This window comes from Enoplosus armatus, chromosome 6 (genome assembly GCF_043641665.1).
Source record: "Enoplosus armatus isolate fEnoArm2 chromosome 6, fEnoArm2.hap1, whole genome shotgun sequence".
NCBI lineage: Eukaryota > Metazoa > Chordata > Actinopteri > Centrarchiformes > Enoplosidae > Enoplosus > Enoplosus armatus.
This window is the reverse complement of record NC_092185.1, coordinates 11,626,131-11,638,965: the sequence shown is the minus strand read 5'-3', so window position 1 is coordinate 11,638,965 and position 12,835 is coordinate 11,626,131.

Sequence of the window (12,835 nt, the reverse complement as noted above, 5' to 3'; positions counted from 1 at the left end):
ATACTTTTACTCAACTAAGGTTTTGAATGCAGGACTTTTACTTGTAGAGAATTTTCACAGTGTGGTATTTGTGCTTTTACTTAAGTAAAGCATCTGAATACCTCTTCCACCACTGGTCTAGACAGACAGTACTCATTTACAGCACTACAAAAGCCAAAAACTGTACACTCTAGTGCAGTACAGAAGAAATGAGGTGCAAGTTCAACTGAACTAAATAAATAAAGCAATAAAAATAAAGCTGAAATTCCCCATTAAATAAAAACATGTTTATTCAGGATCTCTCATCTCACCATTATATTCCCTTAAATGGTTTTTCATTCAAAATCCAGAATGACAATGATGCATTTAGACCTTCCAATAATGTATTATTTCAGTCATACTGTTTCAGTTCACCGCCTTACTTTTTAATGCAGGATACCCAGTTTTTAATGCAGTTGAAAGCCAGATCAAGTGATTCATTTCTAAGTAGGATGGAATACATTTATGATCAGTGGACATTAGACATGTACAATTTAAATCAGCATTTAAACATAAAACATGTGAAAGCTGCCAAATCTAAGAGATTTATTGGGTAAACCTTTAATATTTGTAGCTATTCCCAGTTTTGTCTTGCTCCCACATTACTCTGATCCTCCAGCATCCTCTCCAACTGACTGTTTGTTCACTAACCAGTACTCTCATTTGGAGACAGCCCATTAAAATCATTTCAGGTCATCATCAGCCTTCTGCAAACCCAGTGAAATATTCCGTACATGCTCTGCTTCTGTTTTGATTCGTTTCAGTCCAAAATCACTGAGGATTCAGAGTCTGATTTCATCCCCAGCAATACCCTCCCCTCTAATACTTCCCTTTATGCGTTTGGTATCTTTTATTATTGTTGACACTCTCTGTGGCCGTTGAGAGGATTAAAAGAAGCTTCAGATGATTCTTTTTATATTGTAGAGGTCTGACTTTTACAGGAGACCAGACTTATTCTCAACAGTCCTGAGCTTTCTTGCTTAATATTTGTACACAAAATATCAAACCCCCAATGGCTTTTTGCATATAACAAAGCCATTCTATCAACTTTAGCAGGTTGCACCATTACCATCTTAACATTAAAATGCTTCAAAATATTCTGAGTACTAATTAATTTATCAAACTTTCTGATCTATTCTGTCAGATACATCACTGAATGGAGGAACTTTTGGATCAGTTCTTTCTTTGATTTGGGGGTCACACTGTATCAGTCAGACTATTTGACCTCTGAGGAAAAAAATAATCTGTTAGACGGGAGACCATCACCTTCTCTGTTGAGCGATGTGTCAGCTGTCAGCCTAACCGCACCATGTAGATTAGATATCAAGCAGAACTTGAATCCGGCTGCCATTTTTACAATCTGCTCTGAAGTCTCCGTCCTGACAGACACAAGGCCACTGAGCCGTGCCTGGTTTGCAAAAAGCATCTTGCTGCCAAAATCATCTTTTTCTCCATAAACCAGGATTGACAGAGAGGAAAGATTGGTTGTGTCCTATCTCGAGCCCATGGACAGGAACCGTATGAATTCTAAGTTGTTTTTGACAAATTGGATTGTGGGAACTCAAGTATATCAGACCTGACTACAGTCCTGGACTCCCACGTGGACCATAAAACATTTACACCAGTGATTTTTCCTTCCTGGGGGTGGGGACCCTCATAAATACATGACTAAATTCTGCTTCACAAAATTACACTTATTTTTGGGGGCTTTTGTTCTTCTGAAAAAAAATCTAAAATAAATCCAATGAGCTACTCACAACATTCTCCCTGTGATGAGGAGCTGCAAGTACAAGATATTGTTTTGTTTTAAGGGATCAAACGTACACTTTAAAAATCCTTGGGGTTGGTAGATGGAGGGGCGGCTGGATGGGTGGGGGAAGGGAAGATGGATGTTTGTTTACATAATAATAATAATACAGATTCAAAGCTGAATGAACGTTTATGTGAGAGTAAAGACTTTGAAGTTGAAGTTAGAATTATCTTTTAATAACATTACTCATGTTGAGCAGTGCAAAAGCAATCCAACAAGAAATGATTATATTTGATCAAATGATATTAATCCATATTTTCTCATTTACCTCCACTGGTCGATGGTGGTTTGGCTTTTATTCACCCAGGTTTTGAGATTTCAGTCTCCCCTCCAGCCCCATTACACAGGACAGGAGGTGAATGTAATTCCATTTGTGGGGCTCTAAACATTGGAAAATGGCATTCAAAGTCCCCCTCCAATCAAAAATGAGTTTGTTTATTATTACTTCAGTTGTTGTTCCACCTAACTTCAGCCTGGCCTTATCGAATCAGCCACAATAACTGAAAACACCTGTGTGGATGTTTTGGATATTGCGACAGTACCCAAAATCACAACATCAAAACTGTTCACTTTGATGTTGTTTCAGTCACACATGATGTTTGCGCTTCACTGTGCAGAATGATGTATGTGGTAAAATGACATTTCCACTGTGTTTCACTCTGACCAGCAGGGGGGACTGCACCCTTCACAGGCTGATGTGCAGTATGTGCAGAGTTTGACACAAGAAGACTGTTTCTCTGTTTTCACCTTAAATCTGACTTTAAAACGTGTACATACAAGCATGATTTTGTGGTGTCATCGTTTGGAAGCAAATTATGCAATTTACACAAATGTGATGTGGAAACCTGAAGCCTCCGGTGCTCATACGCTGTGGATGGACTTTTCAGTGAACCAGGAGACATCTTGTGTCCTGCAGTTAAACTGAATAATATAGATTCTGGATTTTTCAATGAGGGAGAAAGAGCAGATGTAATTTTAACACTTTTTTTTTTTTTTACAAAGTAATTGAATTTTTTTGTGGAAAAACCCCATCAGACCCAAATTATTATTCAAAGCAGAGGATTTTTTATATATCTTAACATGTCTGGAGGGGATCTTTAAAAGATTCAGCAGTAACATTTATTTTCAGAGTCAGTGTCCCTGATACTCTGAATAATCCACAGACCTCGTTGTCGACAGTTTTTATGAGGGCTATTCCTTTGTTAGAAAGTGGTTACAAAGGGAATGACTGTGACGTCTGTGAATCATCCACATTATCAGGGACTGTTGATGTTGCTCCGAACATATCGCTCTTGAATGTCATTTTTCAAAGCTGTGAACACCACAAATGAAATTGCATTAATCTCCATTTTAATTTGGTGGCAGCAGAAAGACAGAGACAGATATCAATATCTCAAGACCTGGGCAAATAAAACCAAAACTATGTTTATTCCACTCTCTTTATTTACATTTTTTTCTCCCTGCTTCCCACTCCAGTTGGCGGGCAATCACACTTTTCATTTCTACCAATCAGATTTTGCCTCAATCTCTGCGAGCTGATCACCTCGTTGCTGTCAAACTTGAAATAAACAAATACCGCACAGCCTTGCACTCTGTTGGTTTTGGTTTCCTGTTTTTTGGTTTATATATTCAATATTTCCATTTTATTTTCTCTCTCTCTGTTTTTAAGTATTCTGTTTTGGAGCATCTGGTTGTTGTATTGCAATGTTGCATTCCTTATGCTACACACTATCTATCTATCTATCTATCTATCTATCTATCTATCTATCTATCTATCTATCTATACAAAATGTACTATTCCCTTAACTGTACATTGAATGTGGGAAACTCAAATAAACTTTAAATCTCAAATATAACAAAGAAAAAAACAAAAAACATCTTCTGCTGCTGTCAGCCGTCATTTCAGCGTCCAGTTGATGCGACCGCCTCCACTAGATTCCCTTCCAATGGGAGCTAATAACCAAAGACTTCTCACATATGTCTTCAACTTTTCCTTTTGTGCACATTATTAAAATAAATTAATTTCTTAATACTTCTTTAAGCCCTTCTATTCAATGGATGTCCCCTGATTGAAATAATGTGTCTTTTGCAATTTGCATGGACCAACCCTTTAACTGTCAGAAGAGGAAAGGCATAAGGCAAAAAAAGTCAGAAATCACTGCAGAGCAAACACACATTAGGGAAGACGGTTACTGAGAATTACAACAGACGTCACATGGGCCACCAACCTACAGCTACAGAGTTAAAGTCCAACTCTATACCACACACTGCTGAGCCATGAGGACAGATGAGACACAAAAGGTCTCAGATGCACTGATCGAGGACAAGCAGCAGTGCTGGAAGACCAGAATATACTATGTCTTGTTTGATGCTGTGGATTTGTTGCCTCATCCACCACTACTTTGTTTGGGGAGTTAGGGACTTGTGGTCAGGGATTACAGCAGGCTACAAAGGCAGCTTCTGAAGCAGCCGATAACAGCAGCCAGTTGCTCCGGATGAAGAGAGAGGCCAACAGTTGGGCTCCCAAACATGCAAATCTGTCCAATGACTAAGACAGAATAGTAGCCACAGGATAGGACAGCTATGGTGAGACAAGTGGGCACTCACGCACTGTTCTCACTTCTTGGAATAACTGTTAATAAGCATACTATTTGCTTTTTATTCAGTGGTTGAATCTCATTTGGAGTGTTTGAGATTTCCTTGTCAATCCACACTCAAGGGAGTCACCTGCAACCCATGGACTTCATTTTCAAGTGTTGGTCCAATTAATCTTTTATAGAGAATGAAATTCATATCATTGTTTCCTTCACCTTGAGCGTCCTCCCCCGGGACAGCACAGGGTCTGCTCAGGTGCAGACCAAAGCAGACTTTTGAATTTTCTGAGCAGTTTTAAAATGTGCTTTAAGTGATGTTTGTTTTCTTGACTTTTCTCAGCATAGATGCAGGCAAGTCTGTACAAAGATAACAGTAATAAAACATGCATGAAAAGGATCAAAAGAAAACAAAGGAGACACCAAGGAGGGAAAAACAAATAACTTCAGGAGAGGATTTTTCCAAGAAAAAAATAGTTTGTTTGCAGGTCCTTGAGTGGTGTAATGGATTTTCATGTTTCATACAGAGCATAATGTCCCTTAGCCAGTGGCGGTGGGAAGGTGGAGCTGTGCCCTTCTGTTTGGGTAAGATAACTCGGCACGCTAATACGCAGGCAAAGGCAGCTGTGTCTTCTTTTACTTTGGGGCAGATGTAGTTCGTCTGGAGACGGGCCAAAGACGGTGCACAGAGGACTGCATGTGCTGAATGTGCCTGCAAAACACATTTCTGATAAAGTAGCAAAAACAAAAGTCCAACACTCAGCTGAACTGAGGCAGAACAAGCGTTTGTAAATGATTGAGACATGAACACACACACACGGGCGGGGTACACCGCTGGGAATGCTGCAGGTTTGCACAAATTCATGGCAAACATACACAGACAGCATCCACCTGAGAGCTAACTAAATACATACACTCAGCCACTGTACTTACACATTTGAGCTATTGTTCTTGTACTTGCTTTGAACCATTGGATGGACAAGACAACAATTTGAACATATCATTTTGAGCTCTGGGAGAGTGTGGTAGGCATTTCTCACTATTTTCTGACATTTTACAGACCAGACAATTAGTTAATTGAGAAAATAATCACCAAAATAATCAATAATTAAAATAATCATTCGTTAAGAGCCCTATATAAAATGGTTAGCTCCACCTTAACAAACTACTACAGTAAAATGTTGCTTACACATCAAAAATGCATCAAAAAGAATAATCTAATGATATTAAGGTATTGTTATTTCCCCCACCACCTTCTTCATGTACCAGGTCATGTTTGCATTAGCTGGTCAGCTGAATCTGGAAGGTTTGGTAATGACAGTAAATCAGATACTGACCCTTTGAATGTCAGTATCTGATTTTCTATATTTTATCTGATTTTCTATATTTTATAGAGCGTAACGTGTGAAAGACTTTCAGTTGTTATTTCAGGGATTTTGGGTGTTTGACATTGCACATAATCACTGAGAAACATCAGAAAAAGTGAGACAGATGCTTCTCTTGTAGCTTGGAAACTAGAATGGTTGTGTATAAAAAGCATATTTTGATACTGTTGAGTGGCTCAGCAGTGTCAGCAGAGTTTTGTTGAGGCCAATAGCAAGATTTGAGTGGCTGCAGAGGTGTTGATTGGTGGTGTAGGTGACTACAGATCTGTTGAGAGCCATGCTGTACGTGTGCCATTCTTAGATCCTGAGCATTTATAAATGAAGCCGCTTCCCTGTTGTGTCACGTTTGTCTTGTCATATGCTTCTTGTAACATGTCTTTACCACATTCTGCATTGACACTTAATTTAAGGGTAAGTCTGGTGTTATACTGTTTTTCTTCCATCAATAAATCCCATGAAAACATCAAAACCAACAAAGTCTCAGTTCTTTCTGACTTCTCTACTCTGTCTGCGGCACTCAGCCCCAAGCCCATTTGTCCCTGCTTTGTATGTAAATCTTTGAAAAGGCTCATAAATATAGTTTAATTTTTAAAAAATGCTATAGAGTACTTTCCTAAAACAGGTGGACACTGTAGTTTTCAGCAAACGTTACTCAAACCAGAGTAAATGGTGCATTTGTTGGGGACTATTTTCAGCTGGAAGACAGTGTGTGTGGAATTGACTCGAAACAAACTAAAGTGATCATTGTAATGAAGGAACCTGCCACACACTGCAACAGTGTGGTTCACTGATGTGTTTTAAATAGTTGTTGGACAACAATGGAGATTTAAGGCAGATGAATTAAGCTACATTAGGCTTTGAATACACAGACAATACTAGACTAACAATAGATTAATAGATCAGTGCAATGTTAGGTGTGCTTGTTAGTTGTGTTTTTTTTCCCATGGATTTGTTGATAATAAGAAAAAAATTGAATATGAAGACACTTATCCTTTAAAAGGACTGTTAGTCAGGTAACACAACCATTCAGTAAAAAATCACTTGCCTTAAAACACTCTGACACTCTGACCTCCTTCTGGGAAACACACCTCTGTTAAATGTCAGTGAAAGAAACTAGATTTAATGCTCGGTTTCCAAATCTTCCATGTGGAAAAGGGGGAGTCTTGTCTGTCCTGGGAAATATCAGGACTGCAAGGTGTGAGGTTGTTCTAAGACATGTAGTGATGCCTGAAACCTTGCTCAGATACACAAATTGCAAAGTCCGTCTGCCATCAATCGTTAGTTGAGTTCCTCTCTAAAGTGGAGCATAAATCTGTCATCGGCAGGTCAGCGGGTGAGGATGCATCAGTACAGGTGGATTTTCAATGATCATCTGAACTGAAGGAAAACATCATTCTACCTGATATGACTTGATCTTTTTTTTCCTGCTTCAGAGGAGAAGCAAGTGTTCACCCTTGCAGAAAAATATAGGGTGTAATTATAATAATTACGCTGTTCTGGACAATTTACCCACTCTCACCTCATTTTGAATGTTGCAGCCATGTATGGCAAGCAGACAGACAATCCTTTGAGGAAATGTCTCCATCTTTGTATTTTATTAGGTGTCCTACAGGTTGTTTCTGTCCAAGTTAAGTAATATTTCACAAGTTGCTGTAGGAATATTGTAGGATTATGTTTAAGGAGAAGGTGTGTGTGTGTGTTTGAGAGGCTGGATGATGATGATGATGAGGCGGGGGGGGGGGGGGGGGGGGGGGGCAGCATCAACATCAGCGCCCATGACGTCACCAGAGTTTAAAGTGGGCCGCGCTTCACCCAGTGAAGGAGAGGAGAGGGAAGAGGAAGGAAGCAGCGGCGGCTCCTCTCACAACACCTGACTCCTGCGCGTCGCTGCTGGTTGAGACATGCCGGTTTGAACTCCAGAAACTACCCGCTTTAAAACCTGCCTGCATCTTGAGTTTCTCACTTATTAAAGATGGGAGACCGTGTTGCGCCTTGGACCCGCTGAATTCTGTTTTGTTGAGGGCGACAACTTTAAAATCTCTCGGAAGGGTGAGTTCAGATGCTTTTCCCCCCACGAAAACAGAAAAAGAAAAGCGGGCTTGATTGACTCGGCAGAGGAGGATAATGATGCTGCAGCAGGCATGTCACCATCAACAGTATCTGTGGTGGTAAACAGCTTTGCAGATGTTTGTAAAAAGAGATAAATTGCTTTTGCCTTATTTTTGTTTGTGTTGTTGAAGCGGCCCGCAGCAACTTGGGGCGCAGTCCTTTGGCATGTGGAAAGCGCTGCTGTTGGCTGGTTGATGTGACAAATTGTGCTTTCTATTTAATTAGGCTATTGGCGAGTCTATCCCGTGGAAATGTGCCTGCCGTGCCAAAGAAAAGGGCTGTATCATCCCGGAGAGTTTTATAATCCATTGCAGCCATGTATTGTTTTGTTTTTTGCTTACATGCCTCGTAGCCTGCATGTTCTGCCAGGAAAACTCTTAGTTTGAGGATACAGACATTTAAAAGCCTGTTGTAATGCAGTGAATGCTAATGAAGCTGAGGTGTGTTACAGGATGCATAAGCAGTTGGTTTGGAGGGCTTCAGTACAAGTTTTGATTGGTGACTGCAGCTGATCATCATCTTTCATTTCTTGGTTCCTGTTAAATGTCACATTTGACATTAACATTGCTGCAGGGACGCAGTGTCTTTCTCAGTCCAAGATTCATTTCTCGATGAGGATTTAAGATCATTTTGTGTCCTTCAAAGTCGAGGATGAGGAGTGAATCCAGCAGCTGTGATGAACATTTTGATTCAGACCAGAATGAAGATCACATGCAGTATGTTATGTCATTTTTGGGCCACTAGATGACAACAGAGCGCAGGCTAAAGCAGCTGATTAAACTTGCATTAGTCTGTTAGTCAATGAGCAGATCTGCACCATGGTTTGATAATAAAATCATTACTGCTGTTGATTTCCTTTGTGAAAAAAATAAACAGACCAAGGCGGCTTTTGTAGAATCAATGGTTTTTATCAACTCCCTGGCAGATACATTAGGTACACACAAACACACACACACACACACACACACGCACACACACACACACACACACACACACTCTGTCATTTGAAACAACTGGAGCCCCACAGTAGACACTGTTGTTTTGCCCTGTTGGAGCTGCATACATTGCAGCCCACGCTCTGCATGGGTTCCCTGCATTATAGCAATTTGTCATAAAGTCATTTATCATAAATGTACCTGGGCACTACAGCAATGCAGGTTTTGTTTTGATACTGAGACTGACTCTTGTATACTAATATCATGTTTTTCAAAAATGTACTTTCTATAAGTCTAGTTTTTTTTGCAGTCTTTAGTCACTTCCCAATTTGTACATCCATACGTTCTCTCTCCCCTTATAGCGACACAAACACAGCACATCCACCTGCGCAAATTAATAATTCACACCATGCGAACTCATGCTTAACTTACAATTACTGTTTGTATTTGTATTAAGAAGTTAGATGATGAATCAACTGAAGCAACAGACAAAGTCAGTTGTGATATTGTGGACCATCATGGCCGTTCAGGATGTCAGAAAATGTGGACCAACATCTATGACGTTCTTATTTTATTTTGTTTATGACTTCCATGTTGCTGTAATTAAGCTGTCAAACAAGCTGACTGAATCTGCATATTCCATATTTCATCGCCGTCCTGTGAAAACTATGTATCTTCAAAATGTCAACTTTCCCTGAGCATCAATAACCGCCTTGTCTTCTGCTTTGTGACAATGCATTTTTCAGCTTTTTAAATGGTTTATTTAGCTTAAGAATTAAGAGTTAATTTTCTTAATCCTTTAGTTCATGTGAGAAATTCAAAATCACCAATTTTGGAGATACATAGTCTTCTTTGGACAGCATCATCTGGTCAATGAGCTTCGGAAGTCATTTCATCTCATTATTATGCACATTTACACACGCTTTTTTATTTACCGTAATGAGAAAAATTCTGAAAAATAACTGTATATAATTAAAAAAAATGTATTTCTATGTGCCGAGCATTTATGTGGTCAAACAGGCAGTTTTTTTAATTGGATCCACACACAGCAGTCTCAGTTTGTCCTGGATGGCGTGCACTTGGAAGTACTGTAACATGTTCAGTGAGCTTTAAAGTTACTTTCCCCTCTAATAAAGTGGATTTTCATTAAAACGTTTGATCTGTACGCTGTTGTTGTTGTATAGCATCCGGTGGTCCTCCAGGGATAGGGCTGGTTCAAGCTGTGATTTTTCCAGCGATGAGAGGTCATGCTGCTAGAAAACAAACTGATTCTCAGTTCAACTTCAGTGGCTTCAGTTCTCAGTAGAGCCATGGACGTCATTTGCCACAGAGACGGCGAGAATTCTGACGTTATTTAATGAGAAGCGAGCCGACGCATCTTTGTCTCATTTTCTGAGCTCTTCCAAAGCGGCACATCTTTCAAGGGCACACAAGTGGCTTGTGCTTTTTTTCTTTTGTTGTGTGCACTTTACAGTCTAGTAAACCCTTTCAACTGGAAATCCTGATGTTTGGCTCAATCAATAAGTTTAATTAGTGCTGATTAATGAAAAAGTGTGGCTGTGGAAGGCTGACAGCTTTCTCACTTCACAAGGACATATTCTATTGGCAAACAGGGAGAAATTGCTCTCTATGGTAGGAGTTTGATTTTACATAGTAATAGCCATCCACAATGTAGAGTAGGCATGATGAAAAAATATATGGGATTAGTGTGTAAGTACAATTTACATTCCTGTTTGATTTAGAGGACACACTAATTCATTCTTTAATTATTCAATAAATGCAATTAACACACATCAGATGCTGGATTGAACCCATGCTAGCTCAATAATCGCTTAATCACGTGTGAATTAAAAGATTTGGAAGCACATATGCTGAGAAATAGTTTTCCCCACAGGCCAGATATGTTGTTGGCAGAGCCAATAGTCTCCAGCAGCATATCGGGATGTGCAGTGCATACAGTGTGCTGTAGGATAATGAGTGGGTTGGGTCCAGTTCACAAGGGCAAATCATAACAGTCAGCTCAGCATTATATGCTTGACACAGATTTTGAGAACTGCGTGTGAACATTTTAGTATACTGTAATATTTCAAGGCAGAGTTTCTTTTAGAGTTTGTTGTTTTGAACACTGTTCTCTGTCAAAGCCCCTCAAAAGTAACAGCTCCAATGACCTTTATTGTGCAAATTAAGCTGTTTTTGCTTCACACTGACTGATAGATCTTGTTATTTCAGCAAAAGTGCATTAAGCATTGAGCAAATACCCTGGAGCCATAGCGACTACATTAACAAAAGTTAATGAAATATGTGGAGGCAGGACCTGGACTTTGCTTTACTTTTGAAAGCTGTGACATTTACATTTTGCACGTCTGTAGGGAGGCAATGAGAACAATATAATACAGCATACACCCACATGTGCCTATACTGTAATATTTGAGTGTAAAAGCAGACTCAAGCTTGTTAAAGTCCTCTCTGTCATGCATTTTCTTCTCTTGTGAGTCTGGATTGTAAATAGAAGTCATGGCTGTGCATGTTTTGCATCACAACAAAGTTAAATAAGTGCAAAGTGATGCTAAATTTTTAAGGCCACAAGATTTTGCTCCTAAAACAGCATAGCTAGCTGGCATTGAAAAATAAGAAGAAATCTGCAATTTAGATTCAGCTTCAATTCTATGTTAGCTGTCCCAAAGGTCTGACCATGTCTGCATCTGATTATGCTTGCATGCATTTCATTAATAATTCGACAATGCACGGCATTGATGTCGGTCAGCCAGCGCTCTGCAGGGGAATAGATTGCTTGAGCCTGATATCCAGCCACAACCTCTTAGCGCGGAGCAGAAACGATGAGCTCAGGCAGATTTCGGATACAGGAGCTCCAGCGTGGAGCTGCGTTAATCCCCCCTCCCTCAGGTGCAACCGCTCCTGGGGAGGAACGCCACAGACTACAGCTCACCATCGATGCTTGGCCGCGCTCTGATTAATGCACTCATCAGTTCTTTTCTTGTTTGTTTTAATGACAGGCATGTCCCTTGTGGGAATCTGGTGACTTTTTGCAAATACTGCTGATGCATCTGCTTACACCTGACACTTTTTTTCCTCTTTCTTGTTTCGTGGAAGGGCCCGCTGCCATAAAGCCTGAGTCTTTTGACATGACTAGGCTGTCAGTTACAGTGAAGGGAGCCAACATGACACATCTTCCACCGGAGACACAGGAAATACATGAGCTGAGGAAATGAGCAGTGATAAGATCTCAGCGTGTTGGGATGTGTTGTGCATTGCTGATAAGGCTATTATTCATCATTGTGCCTTAAACATCAAAAATCCACCCTCCATCTCAGGCATGTGCTTTTTACACATAGTTTACTCACTGCTTTACATTTGCAGTTGAGGTGTACTGACTTTTATTACTAATTACTGTGGCGTTTACAAATGATGTAATCACTCATTTAGATTGTAGAGAAACCGGAGATGTTCAATGAGCATCTTCCATTTTGGCTAATCTTTTCTTGAACTGAGGTTGTTGAGTGGAGAATTAAAATATGGTCCTTGGAAACATGCTGAAATTTAGTTTTTTAAATTAATTTGACAGCATCAAAAAGGTACTGAGAGGCACTAAGTGTGTGTTTTAAAATGTTGAGAAAATCAGTTAAAATAAATGTGATTTGTTTTATATAAGTCCCAAGAAATATTATGCAGAAGATTATTCATGACTGTAATCAAAGTGCGAGGCCATTTTTGATACTTAAATTTGTTGAAGCTTTGCAGATTGTTTCCTTATTATCAAACAATATTGATGTGTGCTAACAAAAGAGAGGTCCTGTGAGTGAAGTCTTTGGAAAAGCCTGAACCAGTTTAATACTGATCTGAAAAATATGTAATTAACATGACATGCTGACCTGAACATGAACTCTTGAAGCTACAACATTGTTACATAGGTGTTTCAGTACAGTACCGCAGTATATCTCAGTAGGCTAGCCGACATAGTAATTATTA